General features: G+C 42.3%; 1 protein-coding gene across 6 annotated transcripts in view; it reads left to right on the top strand.

Annotated features, from left to right (window-relative positions):
• Positions 1 to 16,522, top strand: part of ESRRG (estrogen related receptor gamma) — a 619,420-nt gene that overhangs the window by 270,734 nt on the left and 332,164 nt on the right. The gene's annotated exons all lie outside the window — the stretch shown is intronic.

The following is a 16,522-nucleotide window of genomic DNA, read 5'->3' as shown; positions in this document are numbered from 1 at the left end:
GTAACTCACAGAATGTTATTAATTTACTTCCTTGTCTTTCACCCACTATGTGAATGAATTGTTGCTCATATGTTGTATTTTTATGCTGTTGATACTGTTGAACAATAATGGGTTGTGTGGATTGATGGTCACCTATTACAAACAGACACTTTTAACACAGAAATGCATTGTCATCAATATAAGGTAAAATGGACAAGGCTGAGGTTAGCACAAAGTGAGTAGGGATGAATGGTGTGCTCTGATACAAAGAGCTGTTTTTTTAAGCTATGCCAACTGAAGGATCATATCAAAGCTCCAGAAGTTAAAGTATCACACTAAATTACTGGAGAGTAAATTCAGGCAAAATGTTAGGACAGGCTTTCCTAATTATAAGAGTAATTTAGCACTGACACGTGATCAGAAAAGTTGCCAAATTGTCCTTTGTGGGTGTCAAGGGGAGCCTGGAGAGACCTCTTTACTATTATTCATGTTCTCAGATTCTTGTGCAAAACGCCTTATGCTGTTCCCCACTACAGCAGTCATGTGGGAATGAGGATCTGATGCTAAGGACCAAACTGCATATAATGCTGGGAATCCATGATCAGATCCTCTGGCAAATAATCTAGCTGTAAAACCGGCTGTGGGTGTAGCTGCAGTTCAAATAAGGATCAGTGCCATGGTCCTAGGGTAGCAGTAATGTAAATATTTTTCCATCTTCCCTCATCCTAGTTATACTTCATGACAGGTACAAAACGGATATCTTGGATGTTTTCCCACCAAGGCAAAGACTATTTTTAATCCAGAAAATTAACCTGTTTTATTCAGTGTCATAGACTTGATCCATTCTCTCTATTCCTTTATCCTGGTGGCTGCTTGTTGCAGCCAAATTACAAACCTTGAGATCCAATTAACAATTGTCATAGTCACTAAGACTCATGTTACGGTGTTTTGGGTAGCTCTATAAGAGCCAAACTAGATGATATTGTTACTCTGCCATGTGGTCTTGTTTTAGATTTTGTTTTCTAACTTTTCAAAATGCTGTGGAGATCCAATCCTGTTGGACACCCTGCAGCACAGGCGGGTTCCTATCTGCCTCCCATGCCAGCTTCAGAAGCTGAAACTGATAGCCATTTTTTTTTGGAAATATCATGGAAGGGAGAAAGGAACCCCACATCCTTCTTTGCTGTGGTTCCCAGCAGGATCCATTCCCTGTTGCATTTTTAAAAGGCCCCAATTTTGGCCTTGTTTCCTAACATCAAGTGTGGTTTGACCACAAAAGATATTATTTTGCAGCTTACTGAGCCCATAGTAGATATTGGAGATGTATCATCAGCGCCTACCAAAGGGCCATTCTATACAGAATGCTTTGGGAAACAATATATCTCTGTTATTGTGTGACAGAGGCAACTCATGATGTGTTCTGTACAGTGCTTCTCTTTTTCTGAAATGAGAAAATGTCATATGTTGCTGTGAACTGACATTGAAGGTGTAATGCAAGTCATATTAGTTGTCCATCTGCCTAGTACATCAGTTGTGAAAGATGTATTTCTCAGCTGAACTGAGTTTACTTATATAGATCAGCACACTTACATACATGCAAAACTTTGTCACTAAACAATGGCTCCTTATGCGTGGCTCTTCAAGCACAACATAAACAGGAATTCTCACAGCTCGCTATCTTTATACAGCTTTTGCTATATATAGGGCTAAGTAAGCGGAGAGTGGGCAGGGCCAGTCTGGGTGAGAGGCCAATCGGAAAGCGCAAAGTGCCTTCCGATTGGCCCCTCACCAGGACAGATAGCAGTTCTAGCCAATCGAGTGAGGGCACAATCTAAACCCTCACCAGCCCAAGCCAGAAAGGCTTCTAGGCCCTCACCAGGACAGGCCCTCACCAGGACAGGCCAGAAAGCCACGGGGACACCATGAGTAAAGATGGAGGCCTTCCCCTCGGGCCTAGAATCACACCCTGGGACTCTTCGAGGCCCCGGGTGTGCTTCTAGGCCCGAGCGGAAGGCCGTGCCGATGCCGGGGGAGGGGGGAAGCAGGCCTTCCCCTCGGGCCTAGAAGCACATGGGGGGGGGGCTTTGAATCTAGTAACTAAGTAAACCTTTTATGCTCTGAATATGATAAAGAACATGTAATTGTTATTCAATAAACTAAGCATATACACACAAATATATGTTACACCACAACCGGGGAGGAGAGTCAATAAGTTATTGGGAGTATGCCAAACAAACAAAACGCATCCTGTCAGAAGACAATGATGGAAGGAGACAGATAAATTCTGCAGTTTTGACACAATGACATCCTATGCTCTACTGCCAACAGGGACTGTTCCCTGCCTTCCTCCAACCTTTCAAATACTTAAAGAGAGCAATTGTGTCCCTTCTTAACCTCCTAGTCTTCAGGCTGAACATTCCCAAATCCCCCAGGCCCCAGATCATCTCCTTTGCACCCTTCTCCACATCCTTTCTAAAATGAGGTCTCCAGAACTACACACAGTATTCTAGATCGGGTCTGACTAATGCAATACATAGTGAGACTATGAAAACTTGTGATTTTGATGTGATGCCTCTGTTGATACAGCTCAAGGCTGCATTAGCCCTTTTTACCACCACATCACACTGTGATCTGATCTAGGCATGCATTATAGTTCAAGATCTTTCATGCTGAGAAAGGGCTACAGTGGCTCGCCAGACAAAACTGGTGAAAGGCACCTCTGGCCACAGCTGCCGCTGTTTATACACCCCAAATTTACAAACCTGCTTCATTAGGGAGAGTGCATAATCCCATCTAGAACAGGAGATATTCCAGTTCCTCGGTCAAACCTCCTCCCAGCATCTCCATTTTTGCAGAATTAAGTTTCAGTTTGTTAGCCCTCATCCATTCCAGAATAGTTTACAAAGACCTGTTCAGAATTTCACAGACTTCCTGAAATCTGCTGGAAGAATGAGATACAGTCTGAGTGTCATCTGCATACTGATAACAACGCTATATGCCAATAATGATTTACTGACATACTGACTATAACAACTCAGCCAAAATCTCTGGATGACACTTCACATTGGCTTTACATAGATATTAAAAAGCATAGGAAATTTGGTAAGCCAAATGGAGTCAATCCACCTGCATTACACTCTGAAACTTATCTTCAAGGAAAAATTGAAACCACCACAGAACAGTGTCTCCCAGTCCCAAACTAGAAAGGTGGTCCAGAAGGAGAGAAGACACCTAAGAGGTGATATGATAACCATCTTCAAATACTTGAAAGGCTGTCACAGAAGATGGAGCAGAATTGTTTCTGTTGCCCCAGAAGGCTGGACCAGAACCAGTGGACTGAAATTAATTCAAAAGAATCTTTGGCTAAACATCCAGAAGAAGTTCCTGACAGAATGGTTCCTCAGTGGAACAGGCTTCCTTGGGAGGTGGTGGGTTCTCCTTCTTTGGAAGTTTTAAAGCAGAGGCTAGATAGTAATCTGACAGAAATGCTGATTTTATGAACTTAGGCAGATTGTGAGTGGGTGGGCAGGAAGGGACATTCCAGTGGTTGTCTCTTGTGGCCCTTCCTTGCCTACCCAGGGAATTGCTGATTGCTACTGTGGGATGGTAAGTGAATTCCCCCTAGGTCAGGCTGAATTCTGGAGATTTTTGTGTGGGGGGGATCATTTGAGCATGAAATTGGGGTCACTTTGGGTAGGCAGTAATTGAGGGTTCTTACATTGTGCAGGGGATTGGACTAGAATCCCTGGAGGTCCCTTACAACTCTATGATTCTGTGATTCTAATGATACTATGATCAATGATATAGAAAGCCTCCAAGAAGTCCAGGAGAATTCACAGATCCCTGTCCATCTCTTCATGGAAGTTATCCACAAGGGTAACTAAGGCCATTTCAGTCCTTTAACCAGGCCTGAAACCAGATTGCTTCATTCAGGAATCCCTGCCACCCCTCATTCAATCACCTTCCTCAAGAATGGTACATTTGAAACTACACTGTAGTTATTTATTTTTATCCTTCCCTTCCCTAGAGGATCTAGGTAGATTACTACAATTAAATTGTATGTTAAAAACATACATTCCAATTTTATAAAATTACAATTTTAATGAGAAGTGTTGGTTCTTATATGCCACCAGAATGAGTCTCATAGCAGCTTATAATGACCTTCCCTTTCCTTTACCCACAACAGACACCATTGTGAGGTAGGTGAAGTTGAGAGAGCTCTGATATTACTGCTCGGTCAGAACAGCTTTATCAGTGCTGTGGTGAGCCCAAGGTCACCAGCGGGCTGCATGTGGAGGAGGAGCAGGGAATCAAACCTGGCTTGCCAGATTAGAAGACTGTGCTCCTAACCACTACACCAAGCTGGCTCTCTGCTCTTCAGCTCTTCTAGGTGAGTAGGAGGTATCTTTATTAGTAGATGCACCAGCACCTATTTCAATGCAGAGGAAACTGCACCCTTGCTCAGGAAAGCATTTACAGTGTCCTGGACTCAGTCTACAGCCACAATCAACCCTGAGCAGATTTAAGCAACTGGGAAGGGCAAGGGTCATACAAGATGGTGGTAGGTCTCAGTCTTCCATGAATCGTATGTCAATCTTCAGACTGGACAAGCTGAAGGATACCTCACACAACTGGACAAATCAGCATCCCGGGACCATCCAGTGCTGTCATTACTAATGTAGATGCCATGAGATTTTATCTACTGTGTAGACTGGATTGGATATGCCCCTTCCCACACAAAAGAGGTCTACAGGTCTATGTTGTGTGGATGCAGTTGTGGCAGACAAACATTGTTTCTTACCTAACATGACTGCCAGGGAATAGGCTTTAGTGTAGCTAGTGCTTTGTCAGATTTGTCCCAGGTCTTTCTCCCTGTTCACTCTAGGTATCTTTTGATTGTCCACAGTCCTTCAGTATAGTATTCTGTATTGTTCTGTATCATGGTGCAATAGTATTCCATGGAATAATTTTCAAAACTAAGAGAGGACAGTATCAAACATGAGTTTCAAGGAACACGAGTACCTAGAATTACTGAATGGAAAAAGGAGCAGTTCTCATTCCTTAATTCATCCCATCACATTTGGCTCTTTTGCTGAATTGTTAATTGAGCCAAATATCTGGTCCAGATCTAGGACAGCGACAAATCATAGTAGATTTAGAAAAAAAAAATGAATGGCTTTAGAATGTTAGGTGTAGCAATTCAAGAAATAGGCTGTGTTTCATGGGGAGAAGAAGATGGGGAGAGAAAAGAAGGTGGCATGTTACATTTCCAAATATCAAAAGATTGCTGTAATGAAAATAGAAAACTATTTTTATTGTCGTTTGTAGAAGGTAAGGTGATGAAACTGCAGAACACAGTTTGACATTTAATAGCTAGGTTTCGAAGAACCGTGCAACTATTTCTGTATGTCTAGGGGGCTTTGGTCTTTGGTTCCTGAAAGTCAGCAGTCCACTTTTAGAACAGAGCATATTTTTCAACAGCACTTTGTGACATGGCACTAGGGGATGAGTTTTGTTTTATGTTTTTTCTAAGTAAAAAAAAAATCCCACTGGACCTCGGGTGTGCCTAAAGTAGCTGTTTGAGTTGTGGCCAATACTGAGTAGTGGGGTTGGAAAGACAAAACTTATCAATGAAAGAATAGCTGCATGATAGATTAGGAAGTTGGATGAACAGTGCCAAGGAAAACAAGAGTTAGACAATCCTGCCAGTGTTGAATATGGAGTCTCCTGTACTTCACTTACACAATTCTGTAAGGCAAACTAAATGTTAAATTCAGACAACTCAGCACAGAACCCAATACTACTTGTGTGTGTTGTTTTTTTAATAGTGAAATATTTGAGCTAAGGCATTTTGAACAGAGTAGGTGGGATGTTAAAATGTATATATAACCAATATATAAAAGTGGACAGTTACCAATAATCCTAGTTTGAGCCATACACAGTTATATGGCAATAATTGCACAGGGGGCTCTTCTGTATATTAATTAGTTATTATAAGGGCTCATGTGTGCCAATTACAAATATGCATTTGTTTATTTAACAAAATGTATACCCTGTCATGCTCTCATGAGGGCCAGCAAGGCAGCTAGCGAAAAAACATGCATAATAAAAAATCTTTAAAAACATTAAAACCAACAACCTGTCTCCCCCATTTCGTTAATACAATTAAAACCAGAGGCAGAATACATACAAAACTATAAGGACAACAGTTAACACTGAGCTGGAAGAAGGGGGTCACTGAGACCACTAGCAGAAAATGGCAACAGAAGGGGACAGATGAGTCTCCCCGAGGCTCACCCCAGTTTCATAGTTTGATGCTATGACTGAGAAGGCCCTGACAAGAAGCAGTGTTTTGGATGCAGAAAACTGATGGATTAACTAACCTGTCAAATATCAGTAATGTTGTATATTTTCAGTTATGAAAATGGGCTTTTTCATCATATGCAAGTCTGTATATCATAAATGGGTTTTCTTATACTGGTTCATTGGTGGTCTCTAAATCTGATTTTTGAAGTAGTTTAGCATAAACAACATTTCTGAGGCTTGTGTAATATCCTTCCCAGGAGGTTTTTATTATTATTTTTTAGTTAAAAGTGGCATTTGGAGTTGGGAACAAAAGCATTAATGGGAGATAAAAGATGTAAGGTGCTTATACTTCTCCCCCTCCTTCTATATAAATCATATTGAGCAGAAAGGGGATTTATTTTAAATTACTGAATTCATTCATAAAAGGATATTACACTATTGTTGTGCTGCTACAATAATTTACAACTGCATATTCCAGACTATCCATGGGGTGAATGAGTTCTATAGAACAAAGTGCAAAGATACATTATTATATAGATGCAGCTTTGGCTAGATTGTTTCTGCAAGATCTTCCTAGTGAGTTTCATAGCTGAAGCAAGGTCTCTTGCATCCAAAGCAAACCCTCAAACTGCTTCATCATACTTTCTTCCTGATACTTTATGTTTTCTTTCTCTCTTTTTTTAGCATTGTTTTTCCACTATAGAAATAGTAAAGTCAGCAATACAACTATTCACCAGGGCGGGGGGGGGGGGTCTGCTCTTGAGTCTTTTGCAATGATTACTCAGTGGTTCAGTGTTTGAGTTTATGAACATCAAGAGGCGTAACCACTCACAGCTGAGGCCAGGAACCACTCTTCCAGGAACATAAGATCAATACTTGTTATCGAGTCTATGTTTATAGGGTGTGTTAAATGACCACAGTTCTTGATGCTCATCCATGAATGGCATGTTTAAAACCTTACGCTGCACTACCCATAAAAAAAATGATGTGGTGAGAATATTTTCAATCTTTAATCTAATTTTCACTGGCTTGTTTTGAGTCATCAGTGTAGTTATGCCATCTCAGGGAAATTAAGTATATTAGAGAGCAGGTCACTTAGCAGAAACCTGTTTCTTTCCATACCACTCATTCTCAGTGAGTTTCCTTAGAATTACAAGCTGTAGACTGTTTATCTGACAATTTTGTTTAAGTTGCATTTAAGGTGAATTATAATTTATGCCCGAGTAAGTAGCTTGTTATTCAAGGTTCCAGTGGTATTGTGTCTGTAGGTCAGTGGTAGAGAACATGCTTTCCATGCAGAAAGTCTTGGCATCTCCAGTACAAAGAATCTCCGGTTGCACATGATAAGGAAAACCTGTTATCTTGTGAAGGTTTCTGCCAGCCAGAGTAAAAAATACTGAACTAGGCGGATGTGGGGGTTTAAGGGGTCCTGGGGGGGGGTCCTGCTGATGTGCTAGGCTCCTCCTCCCCTGTTCATCCACTTTGGCTTGCCCCATCTTCCGTCTTTCTCTGCTTCTCTCTTCAATCACTAATGCTTTAACTTGCACACGGATGCAAGTTTCCATAGTTTTGAAATTTCCAGCTCTCTCCTTCACTGGTTCAGCCCTCCAACTCCTTCTCTCTACTTCTAACCCCAAAGCCTGTCAGCTACCTTCCTTTTATCTTCCTCCCTGATTGATGGTACACCCCCACCCAGGGGCATAAACACAACCGTGTGCTTCCTGGCTGGCCCATCTCCAGTCAGGCATCTCTCTGCCTTGGCTGTGCCCTTCACTCCTGCCAAGGGAGAGCTGGGTGGGCAGATTGTATTTCCTATGGCCCCTTTTCCTTCCCTGGTCCTTTTGGAGGTGCACCACAATTGGGCATGTTGGCAGGTGTCTGGCAGGTGTCTGAATGGATAGTGGGAAGGCAAAATATTATTTTTAAAATGGTATTTTCCTGCCAAGCTTTTAAATGGTCTAATTCTTCAGTGTACTTAAGAGCACAGCTCACTTAAATTCTCACCGTAATTAATATGGAAGAATTAGATGCTAAGATTACGCAATCACAGCTCCTCATGATACTTTCATTGCTTTCAGTTTTATGGTAAGTAATATCTTTGTTGCAAACTTTCCAAATTGCTTTTAACGCAAATCCACAGAAATGAAATCTTCTCCTGGTTATGAAAATGAAGTAATGCCTTGAGATGCTAGTATATTACTTCAGATTTATGGAGATAATGAGCCAAAATCTACTTTCAGTTACATTGCTGTAAATACCAAGTGGCTTAATTGAAATTGAACTGTGTTGAAATTCTGGCAGGCATGGGTGCGTAAGTGCTGGATCTAGAGTGCTAACCTATATAAAATACTGGTGCATGGCGCAGCAGCATGCCTTGCTATGGAGGTGATTTGATTGGCCAGAACATTAGTTTAGGATTTGGGGAAACTCATGTTCAAATTCCTATTAAGTGACAAAGCTCAGTGGGTGGCCTTGGGCAAGTCATCTTATGCAGTCTAACTGCCTGATATGATTGTCGTGAAGATAAAATCACACATTCCCTGTAAACCAACATCCAATTCTATGGTTATATATTTGCCGGTGTATAAGACAACTGGGCGTATAAGACGACCCCCCAACTTTCCCACTCAAAATATAGAGTTTGTTATATACCCGGCCCGGCCCGGCCCTGCATCTCCCTGTGACCGGCACTAGTGCGCAAGTGCACATGTGCAAGCTCTGCGTAAACAAGGGGCGGGCCGGAGTGCTGCTGCTTCCCGCCAAGCAGAACGGGCCGGTCACGCTGAAAAGGCTGGCACCCCTATCTCACTTCTGATGCTCGCTGCAGCCACGCTGATGACCCACCACAGCCGCACAGGATACCGCGCGATACTGGATGGTATGTAGAATGAGGTTGGCGGGCATCGGGAGGCCACTGTGGGCAGCTATGTCTATCCCAACTGAAGTATAGGACGACCCCCCCACTTGGAGGCATGTTTTTCAGGGGGGGGAAGTAGTCTTATACGCCAGCAAATACAGTAAATATTCCTGTTCCATCCTCTGCTGACTTCCTATAAGTCTCAGGGCGAACACCTTCATGATGTTGGTTTCAACTTAGTTTGAGCACCACATAAGTGGAAACTAGCACTTGCCCAATTTATTACCTTTGAGTAACACCATCTTGGTGATGCTACTAAAATTCACTAATTTATATTTAAAAAACCCTACACCTTACATTAGAATAACTTTTCTTAAGATGCCACTGAACTGTTGTTTAATTTTTAGTGAAGCCTTCATAATTGTGGGATTCTGTCTCTTTGGAGACTCACTAGTTTTTTATCCTTCATACTGAAACACCATTCAAACTATGAGACTGTTGCCAAACATGGCAGCCCTCTCTCACATTCTCTCCCTGTATCCCACCACATGTTCTCATACTAAGTCTGTGATTTGAGTGCATCACACCGGACATTTCCCCACCAGCAACACCCAATAATGTATAAAGGTCACAATATTTACAGAGGTGTACAAGAGAATGCAACACAGAGGAGTCGTTTTTAAGCAATCCCATGTCTTCATTGTCAAATACTTTTACCCTTAGTTGCTTGGTTTAAGCTGTTACTGGGTGGTTTTGTGGGAATTTACATGCTTAGTGTTGCTTATAGGTTGTATATGAATGTGAGTTTTTGCTTTGGTTTTGGGTTGCATTGCAGAATCTGGCAGTACAGAGGACACAGACACACAACTTTTTGGCATTAATCAGGCCACAGTTTTTTTGTTATGCAAATGAGTGTCAGCGTAACCCAGACTGATCCTGCCTTCATGTGGCAAGCAGACCACAAAGAAGCACACCACTCCAGCAGGCCATCCCATGGGGTCCTAGCAATACATTGGGCAAGCTCCCCCTACCACCAAGCCTGCAAGGCAATGGGAGGGTGATGTGGGGTGGAAGTTCCATTCACCTACAACGTTGATAATGACTTGCTCACAATTTTTGCAACTTTAAGGAACAAAATACCAAACAGAAAACAATACATGCAAAGGTAAGGAAATATGTTTTACTATCATACCAAGTGGCCAACCTCATTTAGTGTCGTGGAAGAAGGGGTGAGTAAACAACTCCCCCCCCCACAAGCATACACACAGCTATTCCTTATACTGCCTGAAGCAGAGAAGAATCTGTGAGAACTAATATCCATCCTACTTTGAAAGTAAGCTTAACAAGCTGCTCAAGCTTGTACTCTGGTCCAAAGGAATAGACTTCAGCAGCAACTGAAACCAGGAGATCAGATATGACAGTTCACTTTGTACTTCGTAATTTGATGCTGGTGATCACTTTTAGCTTCCTGCTTCTCCATAGAGAATTTTTTTACTGAAATCAGAGCAGATGATGCCCTTCCAAGTATATGAAGTCTTAGGGCTGAACAGCAATTTTGCTGTTTAAAAACAAACAAACAAACAAAAAACATCTCTACAAACAGCTATCAGGGTAGCAAAGTTGTTCTGACTGGGGTTTTGGTGCCAGGGGGCGGGGCATTTAGTTCTCCATGCCTGGAGTTGAAGTATCATTTTTTTGCAGTATCAGTTGCCTCAGTAGCTGTTGTTTGCCCTTGAGGAAAAGCACACATGGCCTATAGTATCTCTGTTTTTTTCATGGGACAAAAAGAAACCCCTGTAGTACTACTGAGATCATGAAATTGTTCATGTGGGAAAATGTTTCCCCACATGAATTCACAAGAGAGCTGAATTTGTCACTTTCCCTCACCCCACAGCTTGTGCGGTGAGGGGGTGGTAGGAAGAAATTATGGTCACAAATCTCCTATTTTGAAGTCTGCTTAAACTCCATAAGAGAATTAAATCATGATTATCAAGTGATATAATTGATTAAACAATCCCTGCTTAACAGGAGAGAATGATAATGGACCAAAGCTACAGTCCTGTGACAGTTAAATACATGTTAAAACTTGTCAAAATCAATGGGGTTAAGGCATGCCTTACTGTCACAGGATTACAGGATTGGTTCAACATGACTCCCTTCCTCCCTGTAAAACATGGCCAATTAAAAGTCCATCCCTGAGAGGACCATTTAGCTGTAACTAAGGGACGATCCCATTCAGGGCAGGGCTCTGCTGCTCTGCTAAGCTGCCACTGAGGAGTCCTTGATGCCTTTTAAACAATTGAAGCCTAAGAAGCACTTGAGCCAATTAAGGCCTGATGGTGACTGCCTTAGCAAAGCAGGAACTCTGTGTTAATGTATCTGAAGAAGTGTACATCTACACATACTGTCACTCAGTTCTCACTTATACCTCTAATTATGCTTTGTTGTCTTAAAGGTGCCACTGGACTCAAACTTAGTTCTCACATCTGCTTGTTAACTCTTTTATTTGTATGCTAATTTACTGCTATTCACAAGTCTTACCAACTGTTTTAGCCTAATATTAGCTATATTTATTGCTCAGTTACTTATTCATCTTTATTCTAACTAGTCTTTCCTGGCAACTAACTCCCCCCCTTTATTGTTATTATTTTTTTTATTATTTATTTTATTATTATAGACCGCCCTCCCCGAAGGCTCAGGGCGGTTTACAGGAAAAAGATACAGATAACACATGGTAACAACAGTTGATAACAGCAATAACATTATAACAACAATAACATTAACATGATGACAACTTGTAAGGCATGAAAACTGATACTCAGAATTAAACTTTGTTGGTCTTAAAGGCGGCACTGGACTCAAATTTTGTTGTTATGCCCAACCTGACATTGGTGTTTCCATGTCAATGTATAGGAACAACTGGCTGCTTAAGAAGTAGATGTAAAAATATTAACCATCATTTACTTGCTTTTGCTTATCTCCTTGCAGAGAGCGGTCTGTGGTTGTGTCTTTTGGATACATATTAGAGGAATGGAGATACTTAGATGATTATAATTTTTCAAAACCAGTGACTTGGGCAGCTTCTTTTGCAAGTTTTCCCATTCATATTTCCTCATAGGATTGCCAAATCGCTCTGGGGTTGGTCCCCCATTCCCCCACTGCCTGCCCCTGCCCGTAAGCCACTGATCAGATCGCCAGGGGGTTGACCTGCCAGTAGAAAGAGGAAGGCCAAGGCTGTATTGCCAGCATCACACAGGAAGCAGGGACACCACACCAGCAACTTCCAGACAGTGCTCTGTTATTTAGGCAAAAAAGTATGGTATAAGCTAGTTTTACCATAGAGTTTTTGTTCAAATACCAGAGCATTGCCTGGAAGTCAGTGGTATGATGACATCACTTCCTGCAAGGCACTGTTGATGTGTGCTTTATCTTTCTTTCTCTCTCTCTCTCTCTCTGGTAAGTCTTCCCTCATACCCCTCTGGCTGCCGGGTGGGACCACAGTGGCTTTCTTTGTATTCTCTTCTCTTTAACCGCTAAATAAAGCGCTAAGGGCTATTGGGGAGGAGTTAGGGCGGGCTCTGTCCATGATAAAAACTCAGAGGGGCGAATCAGGGGCGAAGCGCCTTCCAATTGGCCCCTCACCAGGACAGACCAAAATTCCATTCACCCAGCCCAGGCTGGCTGCCAGTCTGCTCCTGACCACCGCAGGGAGAGGAGGTCAGTAGGGCTGCCAAGGGGGATGAGAACAGAGGCTGTGCCAGCCCTTTTCGCCCCAAGGCTGTCCTAATTGTCATGTCCAACTGCAAATTGCCTCAGAACCCTGACAGAGCTGGCAGGAGGTCCCTTCCCCCCTTCAGGCCTGCTGCGAAGGAGCCTCTGACAGGCCCTGACTTTGGGGAGGGAGGCATTTCCTTCAGAGAGCAATGCAGGGGAGCCTGAGGGCCTTCCTTTTGAGGGGGGGGACTTACCCCTTCTGCCAAAACAGTTGGCTGACAGGGAGGCCACAGAAAAGCCCCTTCTCACTTAAAATACTTCTCTGGCCGGGGGTTAGGCACAGCCAAGCCATGTGCCTTTCTTCTTTGCAACTCTCTGCAGATTTGAGGTCACTGCACAGCATTATTCTGCAGAAGAAATTGGCTCTTTTGTCTCCTGTTTCATCTGCACAACAACCCTGTGCAGTAGACCTCAAGTCTTTCAATTCAACAACAACCTGTGTGGGAGGCCTTAAATGTTTCTTTTCTACCACAACCCTGTCCAAAGTAGCCCTTTCTGCCTGGGGAGCTGATCTTTATACTCTGCAGGTGAGCTGTAATTCCAGGAGCTCTCCAGGCCCCACCTGGAGATTGGCTACCCCTGGGATGGAAATATTCCTGGAGGTTTGGAGGTGGGACTTCAAAATCGTACAATGCCTCAGAGTCCAGCCTTCAAAGGAGCCATTTTTGCCTGTAGTTGGGAGGGAGTGGTGCAGGCGTGTCCCTCCTGGTCTATGGATTATGGCCAGCCCTTACCAGCAACTGTTTGTATTCTGGGGTGCAGACAGGCAGACCAGCATCAGTCCTGTGAGTCTGGAAAGTGCAGGAAGATCTAAATAAATATTTACAGCCTGAAACTGTAAATAGAGAACAAGTAAATGTCTGGAGACACATGGTAACTGAATGACTTATTGTCCTGGCAAATAACCTTGGCCTTGCAAATTAAAAAAAAAACAGTATAAAACACCTTACTAAGGTCAAGACTGCTGTGCACAGAGAGCCTTCCTCTTAGGGTTGCCAGCTTCTCTGTGAGGCTCGCTACCCCACCTCCCTCATGGGGAGTCTGCTATGGGGAGAGAAAGGGAAGACAACTGGAATATGCTTTGAGACACCTGCGGCCCATTCCCAGTTCTCTCAGATCACTCACAACCCCACATACCTCACAGGTTGACTATTGTGGAGAGACGAATGGAAAAGGTATTTGTAAACCGCTTTGAGACTCCTCTGGGTAGTAAGCAATAGGGTACAAAAATCCGTTCTTCTAAGGAGCAACCAAGAAAGAAGCATGTGGGCACATAACATTTTATCAACAGTGAAAAAACGGAAAAGAAGGAACAGGGTGGACACCTGCGTACTGCGACTACCCCATGTGTATTAGGGCAGAGGGGCATTTCGGTGAATGTGGCCTCATTCACACAAGAAGGGAAATGACGCAGAACTGGGAGGAATTGGTTGCCATGTAATCTTCCCCTAAGAAGAGTTTCCAGTCTGATTTTCCCTTCACATATCTGAGGACATGGCTCTGGAAAGCTCATCTGTAACCACTATGCCAAAATTCCCAAAGGTCAGTCCTCTCCCACACTCAACGAACATTCCACACCACAGGTTCTTGACATCCATATCTCCCCACCCATACCCTCATTTGCCACCATGCCACCACAACCTCCCGCACAACACACACAATCAACCCCATGCCCTTACAGACTGGAAAACTCCTCCCCTTCCTCTTCCCACTGCCAAGCTCTAGCGCCCGTTGTATTCTTGGATAAAACGGGCTTTGCCCCTAGTTTACAATATACATTGCTTGGAATAGATCACTTACATGAGATATAAACACAAAAGTTAGGACCAGTTCTTTAAATCCCTTTCTACCACAGAATTCCCCGTCATTCCTAGAGAGGTGTGACATGACATTTGGGTTTTTCTGGAAGTCATACCATCACATACCCCTATATGACCCCCCTTGTCTCCCAGTGGTTGCCCAACAACCCCAGTCCAAGATACCATCCACCCATTAGCAAGGAAATACAGGGATGGGAGCAACAAGTTTCAGCACATGGAAGAAATGGCATCTGGGGGAAAGCATAGAAGATCCACAACTATCAGCATATTCCACTAACTGATCATTAGATTCAGTCCAGTTTGTTTGTTTGTTCGTTCATTTATTATTACATTTGTATACCGCCTCTCCTAAGGGTCAGGGTGGTTCACATAGAATGTAACAGAACCATACATCAAACTCTCTGATTATAATGAATGAAAGGCAACAGTAAAAACAATAAACAGAGAAAATAACATTCTAACATTCTAAGTTCCTCCTTACTATCCAGCAGATGCATATTGTGTTTCATTCTGTGTCCCATTGGCAACTATACCTAGACAGACTAAAGATATTTTCCAGGTTAATAACAGACACATAAATAAGCAGCATATCTACCCTGATGTATGTTAAATAAAGTCATATTTAAATTAAATGCTGTTTTGCCTCAGCATAATTCTTTGAATTTTTAACATTTTATTCATATCTCACAACAATGTGAGAAATGTTATTTGCCGTTTTTCTTATACAATCTTTTCAAAAGGCTTTGGATTTATTTTTGAACATATTCAAATTCATTTTTGCTATTACCAAATTTAGAATAAAAGTCTCCCTTTCAGCTTATCTTTGTTAAACACCTGCAAAAATCAATGGCATTTTGTTTGCTTTAAAAGATTCTCATCCTTTTAGGAATACCACAAAAATACATATAGTTTATTAGATTTTTGTTGTTGTTGAATAGTGTTAATAGTCACTGACCAGATAGCTTTAGCGTTTTTTCACTTTTATAGCTGAATGTTATATTGCCCATCCGCCCATTAAGAAAATTATTCATTTTAATTCATTTGAAATCATTCTCTATATAATTAGACCTTGCCAGTCTATCATTCATCTACACAATAGTACTTAAAAACAGAGAATCCAAAAGTTCACCATAAACACCCTAATCTCCTTTGTAGTTTACTCTTTCTTATTGGATAATAGCAAATCTGTATAGGTTCACCAACCTCCAGGTGAGGTCTGGAACTCTATCAGAATTACAATTGATTTCCAGACTACAGAAATCAGAACATGATAGCTTCAGAGGGCAGGTTTTATGGTATACTTCAGATTCTAGTTGAAATCTTTTCCTAAATCCTTCCTCTGCAGACAATGCCCCCAAATTTCTAATCATTTCCCTGGTTAGAATTAGCAGGCCAAAATCTTTAGAATATATAATCCAAAGAGAGCCAGTGTGGTATAGTGTTTAAGACTGGCAGCTTTTAATCTGGTGAGCCGGGTTTGATTTCCTGCGCCTCCACATGCAGCCAGCTGGGTGACCTTGGGCTCCTCATGACCCTGATCATGCTGTTATGACCAAACAGTCCTTTCAGAGCTGTGAAAATGGTTAGGGCATGGTTATGTGCCATGGTTAGGGCATGGGAAGCATGGTACACCTGATAAGGCCCTGCCATGCTCCAGACTGGGAGAAGATTCCAAATGAAGCCTTTTTAGTTCTTAACGTTAACCATTACTATATACCAGTTAAGTATTAATCAGGAAGAGACAGAGAGACCAAAAGCTGATATACAAATAATTAAAATGATGTGT

The sequence above is a fragment of the Paroedura picta genome, chromosome 1 (genome assembly GCF_049243985.1).
Source record: "Paroedura picta isolate Pp20150507F chromosome 1, Ppicta_v3.0, whole genome shotgun sequence".
NCBI lineage: Eukaryota > Metazoa > Chordata > Lepidosauria > Squamata > Gekkonidae > Paroedura > Paroedura picta.
Note: the sequence above shows the minus strand (reverse complement) of the source record. Positions and strands in the feature narration are given on the sequence as shown.